We start from the raw sequence: 12,190 nt of genomic DNA on the forward strand, positions 1-12,190 counted from the left end.
CTTGTGATCTCTGTCTGTCAAATAAATAAATAAAATCTTAAAAAAAAAAAAGATCTATCTCTTGATCTCAGCTCAGGTCTTGATCTCAGGGTCATGAGTTCAAGTTGTGCATTGACTTCCACACCAGGTGTGGAATCTACTAGAAAAAAAAAAAGAAGAAGAAAAGAAAAGTGAGGCATGGCCTGGTCTTTGGGGGCTTAAAACCCTGAATGCCACACAGTAGCTTCCGAAACAGTAAAGGGCGACAGCACAGATGTTATGTGCTATGAGAGGGCAGAGAAGCAACCCTGGAAGTGAATGGAGGGCCCAGTATCACTGTTGTTGGGGCACCTGGGTGGCTCAGTTGGTTAAGCGTCTGCCTTCAGCTCAGGTCATGATCTCAGGGCCCTGAGATTGAGCCCCACAATGGGCTCCCACTCAGGGAGGAGTCTGCTTCTCCCTCTCCCTGCTACTCCCCCTGCTTGTGCTCTCTCTCTGTCAAATAAATAAATAAAATCTTTTTTTTTTTTTTTTTTTTTTTTTTTTTTTTTTTAAAGATTTTATTTATTTGACACAGAGAGAGATCAGAAGTAGGCAGAGAGGCAGGCAGAGATAGAGGAGGAAGCAGGCTCCCTGCTGAGCAGAGAGCCCGATGCGGGGCTCGATCCCAGGACTCCGAGATCAAGACCTGAGCCGAAGGCAGCGGCTTAACCCACTGAGCCACCCAGGCGCCCCAATAAATAAAATCTTAAAAAAAAAAAAGAAAAGAAAAAGAGTCACTGTTGTCAGGGGCATCTAGTCTCACCTCCCAAATACTCCTGCCAGCTTCTTCTGGCAACCCTGGGGGGCAGTTCAGTAATACAGGACGACCCGATGAGAAACAGATCAACATTTTGGTCATGGATTCACAGAAAGTCAGTGTTTCCCTGATCATTTTGGAAGCAACAGGACTAGACTATGTTTTTCATATAATATTTTATTTTCCAATAAAGAAAAGTAGAAAAACTAGAACAAGGAATATTTGGAAACTCTTCCTCTACATTCATCAATTTTGCTATATATTTACTTGATCTCTTTCTACAGAGGCACCCTCCTCCCCACTAGAAAGGAAGTTGTAGAAATCATCGCTAAAGACGTCAGCATATATCTTCCAAGAAGTGTATTCTCCCACCTAATGTAATTAGAATGTAATTATCACTCAGGAGAAATTCCACATTTGTGTACCATTTATATTCACTTTTCCCAGTTGCCACACAACAATGCCCTCTAGGCTCTTATACAATCAAGGATTAGTCATTGCATTGGGCATCTTTAATTGGCGACAGCACCCTACTCCCTTTTTTTGTCCTCTCATCTTGACATTTTTAAAGAGTGTCCTCTCATCTTGACGTTTTGTAGAATGACCTGCTTTTTTTTTTCTTTTCAAATTTTTAATTTAAACTCGTTAGTTAACATACCATGCAATACTGGTTTCAGGAGCAGAATTCAGTGATTCATCACTTACATATAACATACAGTGCTCCTCACGATAAATGCCCTCTTTAGCACCCATCACTCATCTAGCCTGTCCCCCATCCACCTCCCTCCATCAACCCTCAGTTTGTTCTCTGTCATTAGGAGTCTCTAATGCTTTCTTTCCCTCTCTTTTTTCTTCCCCCACTTTCCCATATGTTCATCTGTTTTGTTTCTTAAATTCCACGTATAAGTGAAATCCTGGGTATTTGTCTTTCTCTGACTGACCTATTTCACTTAGCCTAATACCCTCTAGCTCCATCAAGACATTGCAAATGGCAAGATATCATTCATTTTGATGGCAGAGTAATATTCCATTGTATAGATATACCACATCTTCTTTATCCATTCATCAGTTGATGGACATTTGGGCTCTTTCCGTCATTTGGCTGTTGTTCATAAAGTTGCTATAAACATCAGGATGTATGTACCCCCTTGAGTCTGTATTTTTGTATCTTTGAGTAAATACCTAGTAGTGCAATTACTGGGTCATAGGATAGCTCTATTTTTAACTTTTTGAGGAAACTCCATACTGCTTTCCAGAGTGACTGCTTCAGTTTGCATTCCCACCAACAATGTGAGGGGGTTCACCTTTCTCTGCATTTTTGCCAACACCTGTTGTTTCTTGTAGTGTTAATTTTAGCCATTCTGACAGGTGTGAGATGGTATCTCATCATGGTCTTGATTTGTATTTTTCTGACAATGGGTGATGTTGAGCATCTTTTCACGTGTAAAGATTTTTTTTAAAAAGTACATTTAAGTAATCTCTACACCAAACGTGGGACTTGAACTTACAACTCCAAGATCAGGAGCTGCATGCCTTACCAACTGAGCCAGCAAGGAGCCCCGGAATGACTCACAATTTGGGTTTGTCTGATTATTTCCTCCTGGTTGGATTCAGGTGCTATTTCTTTCTTTTTAAAAATTACTGAGGTAAAATATCTGTTCCACAACAGTAACTATTTTAACCACATTTAAGTGTACAATTCAGTGGCATTGAATACATTCAAAATATTGCACAACCATCACTACTGCCTATTTCCTAATTCCAAACAGAAATTCCATACCCATTAAACAATAACTTCCCATGTCCTCTACCCCCACCCAGCTCCTGGCAACCATCATTCTACTTTGGATCTCTATGAATTTGCCTATTCTAGGTATCTCATATAAAGAACATACAATTCTTGTCCTTTTGTGACTGGCTTATTTCACTTAGTGTGATGTCTTCAAGGTTCATCCATATTGTAGCCTGTGTCAGAAGGTCCTTCCTTTTTAAGGCTGAATAAGATTCCTTTGTATGTATACACCACATTTTGTTTATCCACTCATCTGTTGACAGATGAATGGGTTTGCCTCCAACCTTAGGTTGTTGTGAATACTGAATACTATGAACACTGGTGTACAATTATCTGTTTGAGTCCCTGCTTTCAATTATTTGGGGTATATACCTGGGACTGGAATTGCTGGATCATATGGGAAGCCTATGTTTAACTTTTTGAAGAACCATCATACTGTTTTCCATAGTGGCTGCACCATTTTACATCCTTACCAGCCTTCAGTTCTCATGAGGTCTCCAATCTCTCCACAACTTCACCAATATTTTTTGTTTTGTTTTGTTTTGTTTTAATAATAGCCATCCTAATAGGTGAGAAATGGTATCTCAGTGTGATTTTGTTTGTTTGTTTTTAAAGATTTATTCATTTATTTATTTGAGAGAGACAGAAAGAGTGAGCATGAGGAGGGAGGGGAGGGAGAGGGAGAAGTGGGCTCCCTGAGGATCAAGGAACCTCACATGGGGCTCAATCCCAGGACCCCCAAGTCATGACCCAAGCCAAAGGCAGATGTTTAACCAACTTACTGAGCCACCCACGTGTCCCCAATGTGATTTTGATTGTATTTCCCAAATGACTAATAATGTTGAATATCTTTTTATGTCCTCTTGGCCATTTGTGTATCTTCTTTGAAGAAATGACTATTCAAGTTGTTTGTCTGCATTTGAATTGTTTGTTGTTGTTGTTGTTCTAAGTCCTAGAAGTTCTTTCATGTTTTGTATTTTAATCCCTTATTAGATATATGATTTGCAAATATTTTCTACCATTCTGTGGGTTCTTTTTCACTCCCTTGATAGTATCCTTTGTACATAAGTTTTAATTTTGATGATGTCCGAATTGCATATTTTTCTTTTGTTGTTTATGCTTTCGGTGTCATATCCTAGAAGTCATTGCCAAATTCAATGTCATGAAGAGTTTCCCTTAGGTTTTCTTTTAAGAATTAGATAGTTGTATCTCTTAAGTTTAGGTCTTTGATTCATTCTGCCTTAATTTTTGTATATGATATAGATAAGGGTCCCGTTTCATTCTTTGGCATGTGGAAGTATCCTGTTTTTCTAGCACCATTTGTTGAAAAGACTGCCCTTTCCCCATTGAATAGTTTTGTACCCTTGCCAAAAATCAATTATTTCTGGCTTATTATTTCTGACTCTGTTCCATTGGTCTATATGTCTGCTCTATTCCACTTTAAGAAGTAATATGGTTTCTTCTAAACTCTTATCCTTGTACCCACTCCATCAAGGGGGGAATAAGGAGGAAAAGTCTTAAACACCAAAGGATTAAGTAACTAATGTTATGGTGCCCTGGATTTGAATGCTAGGAAGAATGCAACATTCTGGAGGTGCCCAATTTTCAGACTAGCATTCAAATGGTCAGTGTTGAGCAAGCATTTTGTTCTATTTTGAACCCATCCCTTGCTATCTTGGGCACAACCATTCTTTACATTTTTTCCCCTGTGTTACCAAACTTAGAGGACCCAAATATGCTTGCAAGTGATGCTGTTTTGAAATCCCACGTGATGGGAATGAGACTGATTCTGTGTGTGCATTCAGCCTTTAACTCATGAAATAAGAATCGCTATTAATCAGAGGTTCTTCATTGAGCACAATTTATGTGGGACATTGTAACACAAAATTTACATCCATTGTGGCTTCCAGTGCAATTAGGGAGGCAAAGTATATATATAAATGGATAATCATCTAGAGATGGGAAAGATGAAAAAGGAAATAGTTGCCCAAATCTCCAAATGTAGGGTCTTTCCAGGATATTTAAAGAGGAAACGTAAATTCAGTTTCCAGGGTTGAAAGGAAACAATATGGGGTATTAAGACGAAGGCAAGAATGAATGAGCTATCTGGGGACAGTGAGAAGGCCAGCCCAACTAGATCAGAGGGTGTGTGTGGGAGAGCAGTGGTGGATAAGTGGGGTGGGGCTAAATTATGTAGGATTTTTAAATAACCAGGCAGAAGAGTGTGCACTTGATTTAGTAAGACAATAGGATACCCTTAATAGTTCTTAAATGACATGATTAATTTTTAAAATAAAGGATGGTGGTACAGTTTTAGGTTGATTTGTCCAGGAGGAAATGTGGGGTAGTAGGTTTTTAGAGAAGGGGAATTGATTCAGTTATCATAAGACTTCCCTGGAAAGAAAAGTAGATCTTTGCCCCAAGTCCTATGTCAGATTGAGGTGTGTTTCAGAACCCCTGTTAATTGAAATCCAGTGTTAGAAAATGCACTGGATCTAAAATCCTGTAAGATCTTGCCCAAGTTCAAGCAGACCCACTAATCTTTCGTGTTAATGGCCTAAAATTTCTACTCTGGGTTCTGGTTTGGTTTGGCGCTCTCCCCGGATTGCCTCACTGTGGTGCCATGTTTCCAAAGCTACCAAGCTATGGACAGGGCTGTAATTTTAGTTTCCTCATTTTAACAAAAGGTCAAGTTTTCTAAAGCTCTTAGTGGATCAACTAGAATTTGTGTTGAAAAGATCCACAAAAACTGGGGACCACTGCGGTTGACTTTTAGCCCTTTCATCCCACCTCCATTCCCCTAAATGCTCAGCAGGACCTAGCACTTTCTCTCCACTCAGTGCTCTCTGCCTCAGCAGCCAAAGATTACCTGTGATGCACACAAGTGGTCCAAGCTGCTCTGTCCCAGAGAGGAATGTGGAGCCTTGCCAGTTGACATTTTGGGGGGGGGTCACAGGAAAAGAGAGGGTAAGCAGGAAGTGTTTCATGGGCTAGAATCATGGGATATGCAAGGACACCCCATGAACATTCCAGAGCTCAGTGCTAGACAATGGCATATGAGGAACCATTAGACTGATTTCCCCTGTGGTCAGAGGCTGGCTGCATTTTTATCCTTCCTCCCCTGCCTGAACACTCCCGACACTGGAATTTCTTCAGATGGCTACTGTGTGTGGTTTTCAACCAGGACAAACAAAAAAGAGAGAGAGAGATAGAGAGATTTGTTTTCCTGTCTGCTTTTGCTCAATGGAATCTCTGATCCGACTTAACCGGTCATGCCTTGGACACCCTGCGGCTGGTTAGGACTTTAAGCCCTAAGTACACAGAACTAGCTTTACTGACTCCTTTCCATCGCCTGAACCTGAGTACAAACTTCATCCTACCCCTCACCCCCAGCGTCCCTTCAAACTATGGTAATTCTGCAGCCAATTCCCAGCTAATATTCTGCCCACAAATTGCTATTTCAGCTGAACTTCCCCACACTTGAGCATCCTTACCAAATATTTTGGGATTCCTCATGGTCTAGTTACTTTCTCATCTGTACATTTTTCTGGTATAATTTTGAAGTGGTGAAAAATCTCCCCTCATTTTAAAAGGCACATAGTGGGCGCCTGGGTGGCTCAGGTGGTTAAGAGTCTGCCTTTGGCTCAGGTCATGATCCCAGGGTCCTGGTTGGGCTCCCTGCTCAGTGGGGAGTCCGTCTCCCTCTGCCCCTCCCCCTGCTTGTAGGTGCTTGCGCACGCGCTCTCTTTCTCAAATAAATGATAAATAAAATATATAAATACATACATATACACATACAAAAATACATAAATAAAGGGCATATAGTAAACTCAGCTCCCCACCCCCCAAGAGATGTTGCAGAAATCTGGACTTCCACCCTTTTATACCTAATTCCAGCCTTCCAGGAGTTTCAGTATGGGATTTCTCAAAACCTTTGTGTTTGGTGTCTTGTTTTTCACCTTCTTTTTCCTCTAACTGAAAATGGGGTGAGGAGCAGGAGAAGGGATTGTGGATCACTGCGATTAAAAAACAAATCACACAGACGACTCAAGGAGAATCTTGGCCCCTCCCATTTCCAATCCCAGGGAGCAGGAAGTAGAAGCAACTCTCAGGTGAGTAAATTTGCAGATGCCCATGCATGTCCAGAACATTCCCCAAGGGTCATTAGAGACTGTCCAGCGGAGGCGTGGAAGCTAGCCTTCCGTTTTGGTTTTCTTTCAAAACTTTCATCCAGAGAGCATCCTGTTCTGTTATATACATCCCCAGTGCTGTCTCCAAATTGCTAATTGGAGTACGAGACTCAAGTGCCTGACTTTGGGTTAGAAATAGAAAATGAGCTGGCAAGATGCTGGTCCCAAGCCTGGGATGGGCTGCTGCTGAGTCCTCCCCAACAAGCCCTCTGTACTTGGCCCTTCCTTCTTCCCCTCCACAGCCCCAGGGCTCAATTCCGTCCTTGTTCAACGGTTGAAGGCATTTTATGATATTTTCAAATATACCCTTGATCCCTGCACACATTTAAGAAGCAGCTGTTTTCCCTCCAGAACACTAAGAAGAAAACTGAGCCCCCCCCTCCCTTCCTTCTCCCTATCTTCCCCGGGAGGGGACATGGCTGAGCTGGAACCTCTCTGTGGGGAGTCTGTGGCCAGAGGCGCACACACCAGCCTTTGAGAAGGAAAAATCGGTGGGGTGGAAAGGCTATGCCCTTTGGGGATTGCATTTTGCAGGCTATAATTAATTAATTAATTAATTGGTTAATTAATTCACTGATTTGTTTTATTTTTTAAATTTTTAAAATTCTTATTTATTTTTAAAATTTCTTTTCAGTGTTCCAGAATTCATTGTTTATATCACTAGCTAATTTTTAATTGAACTCTACTCCCAACATGGGGCTTGAACTCATAACCCTGAGATCAAGAGTCACCTTGCAGGCTATACTTAGAAGCAACTGTCCTGCTTGTAGAATGCAGTGGCCCACTCTAGCTATAATTATGTCCCTTTCTCTCTCTTTCTTCCTTCCTTTCTTTCTTCCCTCCTTCCTTTCTTTGTTTCTTTGTTTCTTTTTTAGTCACTTTCTTTCAGAAACTCAATTTTTAGGTGTTTACCATTTTCTGTAAAATGGAAAAAAAAATGCTGCCCTACAGGCAGGCGTCCCCAGTGCATTCTCAGTCTCCTGAGGAAGGAATGGGGAGCAGTTTGGTAAAACTTCACTTGATGTTGGAGTTACCGGAGGATAGGAACTGAGGTGAGGCTTTTGGGACGACGGAGAGTCAAGTTCTCATTTTTATCACCTAGACATTGGTGGACTGATTCAGGATTCCTAGGTTCCCATTTTCCTCTTTATCAGACCCATGCTGCGTCCATCCAGGTAACAGCATGGTGACCAGGTTTGAATCCCACCCTACTGGTTTTAGGACCTGCTCACTACTTATGCGAACTTGGGCAAGTTCCTTGATAACCGGATCTGCCTCCTAAGATTACCGTGAGCTTTAAGCGCAAAGTGGGTAGGCCAGGGACCGGCATATATTGTGGAAGCATTCCTGTGATTATGGGCTTTTTCCTCTCCTTGGCTGTAGCATGAGGAAGTGCCTATAACTGTCATGTCGGTCATTCTGCACTCCCGACAGGAAGAATGTCCATTGTGTGCAAACACTCACTGTAAATGTTGTTCTGAGGACCGGGCAGAGGAAAGGAAAGATCTGGCTCCTACCCTCTGGGAGGGGAAGAGACTCCTCAGAGAGTTTCTCAGAGAATACGACTCACAAAGGGAAAGAATCTGCACCCAGCTTTCCCTTGTGGGAAATGTCAGGACATGGAGGCCTGTCAGAGGCTCTGGGACCGGGGATGGTCAGCAGCTCCTGGGGAGCGAAGAAAGCCATGGAGGTTGTCTTCACACCCAGAGGCCTCCTTCCGGCAGAGTGTGAAAGAAGAGCCGGAAGGACAGACAGGAGTGGGATTTGGCAGGGTCCCATGAGCAGCTGAGGAGCTCAGCCTCTAGTCCCCAAATCGGCCCCTAGGGGATTCAGGCTCCCACTTCTGGGCCTAGCCCCACACTCAGAGCCCTGGTTCTGGGCACACTGGTGTCCTCCCTAGTGTGCGTGTGACGTGCCATGGCCATGCCCTTCCAGTCTTCCCCTGTCTCTCCTGAACCCCTGGCCCATTCTAGGCTTTATAATCAGAGTCTTCTTTACTCTGCTTTGTCCATCCAAAGCCTACCCAATCTGTTAAGGTCCACTTCAATCTCACCTCCTCCCTGAAGCCTTCCCTGACCACCCAGCTCTCACTGCCCTAAGTTCCCTTGTAGTGGAAAGTTGAAATGTGGTTAATTACATTCGCCTCAAATATCTGAGCACCTGTTGGGTTGCAAGGCTCTGGGCGTGGATGTTGGGGAAAGTAGGAAAGTAAAGGACAGGATCTTCTTTTATCAAGGGTTAGACTCTAAGAGAATGGCCTGGAAAATCCCCATGTTGCTTTGCAGGTCTGTTGTTATTATTTAACTTAATAACAACAATAATAATAAACCACTGGGGGAATACTTGCTATGTGCCAGTACTGTGCCAAGAGGCTTTCATGAGCTATCTGACCCTTAATAGTTCTCCTGTAGGGGAAATGCTATTATTTGAGCGAGGCAGCCCGACTCCGCTGTTTCTACTCCTCACCATGCTGCCGTAATGTTTCCTGTGTGTTTTACCTTTTCTGCTCAACGAGCATGAAACTCTTTGAAGACAGGCACCTTGTCTCATGCTCCCTCAGCCCCTGCGGCACTAAACACATTGCTGGTTTTGGAGGTCAGCCGCACACGCCGGTAGTGAGTCGTCTGCCAGGATTCAGGGATGCCTCGGTGAGCAGACCCGGCGGCAGAGAGGAGAGATTGCCCCGGATTTCACAGTTCTGGGCAGCAGAGCCAGAAAAAGAGACGAGGAGTCCAGGGTCCACATACTGCAGCTCACTCACTGCCTCCGGGCCTAGACCAACATTACCACCGAGCCAGGCCCCTAGGTACTAGGTGGGCTTTATCTGAGGACCTCTTTACAGCCTGCACATAGGTCCATTAGGAACAGGCCCAGAAGGTTCATGGTTAATGTTTACCAAGACTGGGAAGTCCCCAACATTGCCTAGAACTAAGAATGTCCTGTCTTGAGGACAGACTCGTATCATCTTCACATCTACAAACCTTAGGATTTCTTAGCATGTCTGCCGAGTTAGAGTGATTGTATGTCTGAGAGCAGGGGCACTTGGGGCACAAAAATATGCGTCCTCATTCAAGGGGACAGATTCCTTGACGTTTAATGAAAATCTTACTCCCGTTCTAGTTACTCATCTATCATGTTAACTCTTTCTTTCAGAGTTACTGATGGCCTAGATAGTATAAGAAGCTATGGCAGGGTAAAAAAACAAAAAAACAAAAAAGGGACACCCGGGTGGATCAGTTCATTAAGCGGCTGCCTTTTGCTCAGGTCATGATCCCAGGGTCCTGGGATCAAGTCCCACATCCTGCTCCTGGCTCAACAGAGAGCCTGCTTCTCCCTCCCACTCTGCCTACTGCTCTCCCTGCTTGTGCTCTCCCTCTCTGTTAAATGAATAAGTAAAATCTTAAAAAAAGAAAAAAAAGAAGCTATGCAGGGGGTGCCCTGGTGGCTCAGTTGGTTAAGCATCTGCCTTCAGCTCAGGTCATAATCCCAGGGTCCTGGGATGGAATCCTACAGTGGGCTCCCCGCTCAGTGGGGAGTCTGCTTCTCCCACTCCCCCTGCTTGTGCGCTCTCTCTCTCTCTCTGTGTCAGATAAATAAATAAAATCTTAAAAAAAAAAAAAAAAAGAAGCTATTTAAGACTTAAGGACACACACCACAAAACTGGTTTCCCGCCCTCCAGCAGCTAATAATCTCATGAAGGAGATGATTCTAGCTCTATAAACACACGTATCTACAACACAAGTCATATGATGATTATCATATCAACCGTTTATTAATTGCTTACCCCTTGCTTCTATGCTAATAATGTTTTATCAGATGTTATCACACTTAATCTTTATAACAAATCTAGATGTAATTATTCCCATTTTATGTATGATGGATAAAGCTCTGAGAGGCTGATTTGTAACAGAACTATCATTCAAGCCAAAGTTTGTTGGACCCCAAAGTTGGCTTCTAACAGCTACGCTGTACCGCTCCCCTTAAAAGGTCCAGACAGTGAGTGCTAAGTGAAAACAGAGATAAGGTCACTTTTGGCTCAGTTAACCAGAAGTCTTCTCCTCTAAATGATACTTCCCACTGCCATGGCCCAATCCTTTTTTTCCCTTCATTTTTTCCCCTACCTAGCCTTCACAGTACTACCAAATTAATGTTTCTTTCTTTCCCTCTTTCTGTTCGTTCTTTCTTTTCTTTTCCTTCTTTCCTTCTTTCTCTCATTCTTTCTTTTTTTTTAAAGTGGGAGAAGGGAATAGAGGGAGAGGGGGAGAGAGAATCTTAAGCAGACTCCACTCTCAGGGCAAACCCCAAGATGGGGCTTGACGCAGGACTCGATCTCACAACCCTGAGACCATGAGAGTCGGATGCTTAACCGACTGAGCCACCCAAAGCCTGACATGCAAGGTCTTCCACTGGCCAAGTATATCTTGGCTTTCCAGCCTTTGCTCTTTCTACTTCTGTTCCCTATATTTTTGCCAAATAGAACTATTTGCTATTCGGCATGTAGATCCATCACTATTACTTCCAAGTTTCTTTCCATGCTTTCCATCTAGAATGCCTTTTCCTCAGTTCATGTCTCCAACTCTTACCCATTCTTTAACGTCCAGTTTAAATGTCACTTGCTACATGACAGTTACCAAGTTTGGGATAGATATAGATATAATTTCCATGTATTATGGTTTATTTATGAGTCTTTTTTCCTCTACTAGATAGCAAGTTCTTTGATAGCAGAATCCAAATCTCATTCATTCTTATATTTTCCCATATCCCAGTCCCTAGTATCCTAGTACTTCTTTATGTACCTAGAACATCTTTATGGTCCCTCATATCCTCTATATCCTAATTAGATACAGTCTCCCATATCCTCCATGTCCTAACCTAATTAGAAGTCCATAACTATTTATTGAATGAATTAATTTTTTTAAAGATTTTATTTATTTATTTGACAGAGAGAGATCACAAGTAGGCAGAACAGCAGGCCAAGAGAGAGGAGGAAGCAGGCTCTCTGCCAAGCAGAGAGCCCGATGTGGGGCTCAATCCCAGGACCCTAGGATCACAACCTGAGCTGAAGGCAGAGGCCTAACCCACTGAGCCACCCAGGCGCCCTGGATGAATTAATTTTTTAAATCGAAGGATAAACTAATTAAGTGGAAGGATCTGAATGTGTAGCACCTTCCTCTGCCAATCTTCCTTCGAAGTACCCATACCCTTACAGAAGTTGTGAAGATAGTTAGAGAGCTATAGTTTAGAGTCCTAGAAAGCCAAGATAAAATTGAACCTGGCAGGGTAAGATTCTAGAGAACAATGGATCATTTGCATGGTACATTGTAGAGGAAAAGGACAGGACATAGAGTTCAGGGTGGCGGGTAGAGGAAGGGCTGTAATAGCAATGAATTTCTTTCTTTGAAATATTGCCCAACATCCTGGTATTTGGGG

General features: G+C 42.9%; 1 protein-coding gene across 1 annotated transcript in view; it reads left to right on the forward strand.

The window, feature by feature from the left end:
- The window catches only part of NINJ2 (ninjurin 2), a 78,504-nt gene that overhangs the window by 16,044 nt on the left and 50,270 nt on the right, over positions 1–12,190 (forward strand). The window lies entirely within an intron of this gene.

This window comes from Lutra lutra, chromosome 8 (assembly GCF_902655055.1).
Source record: "Lutra lutra chromosome 8, mLutLut1.2, whole genome shotgun sequence".
NCBI classification, from domain to species: Eukaryota; Metazoa; Chordata; class Mammalia; order Carnivora; family Mustelidae; genus Lutra; species Lutra lutra.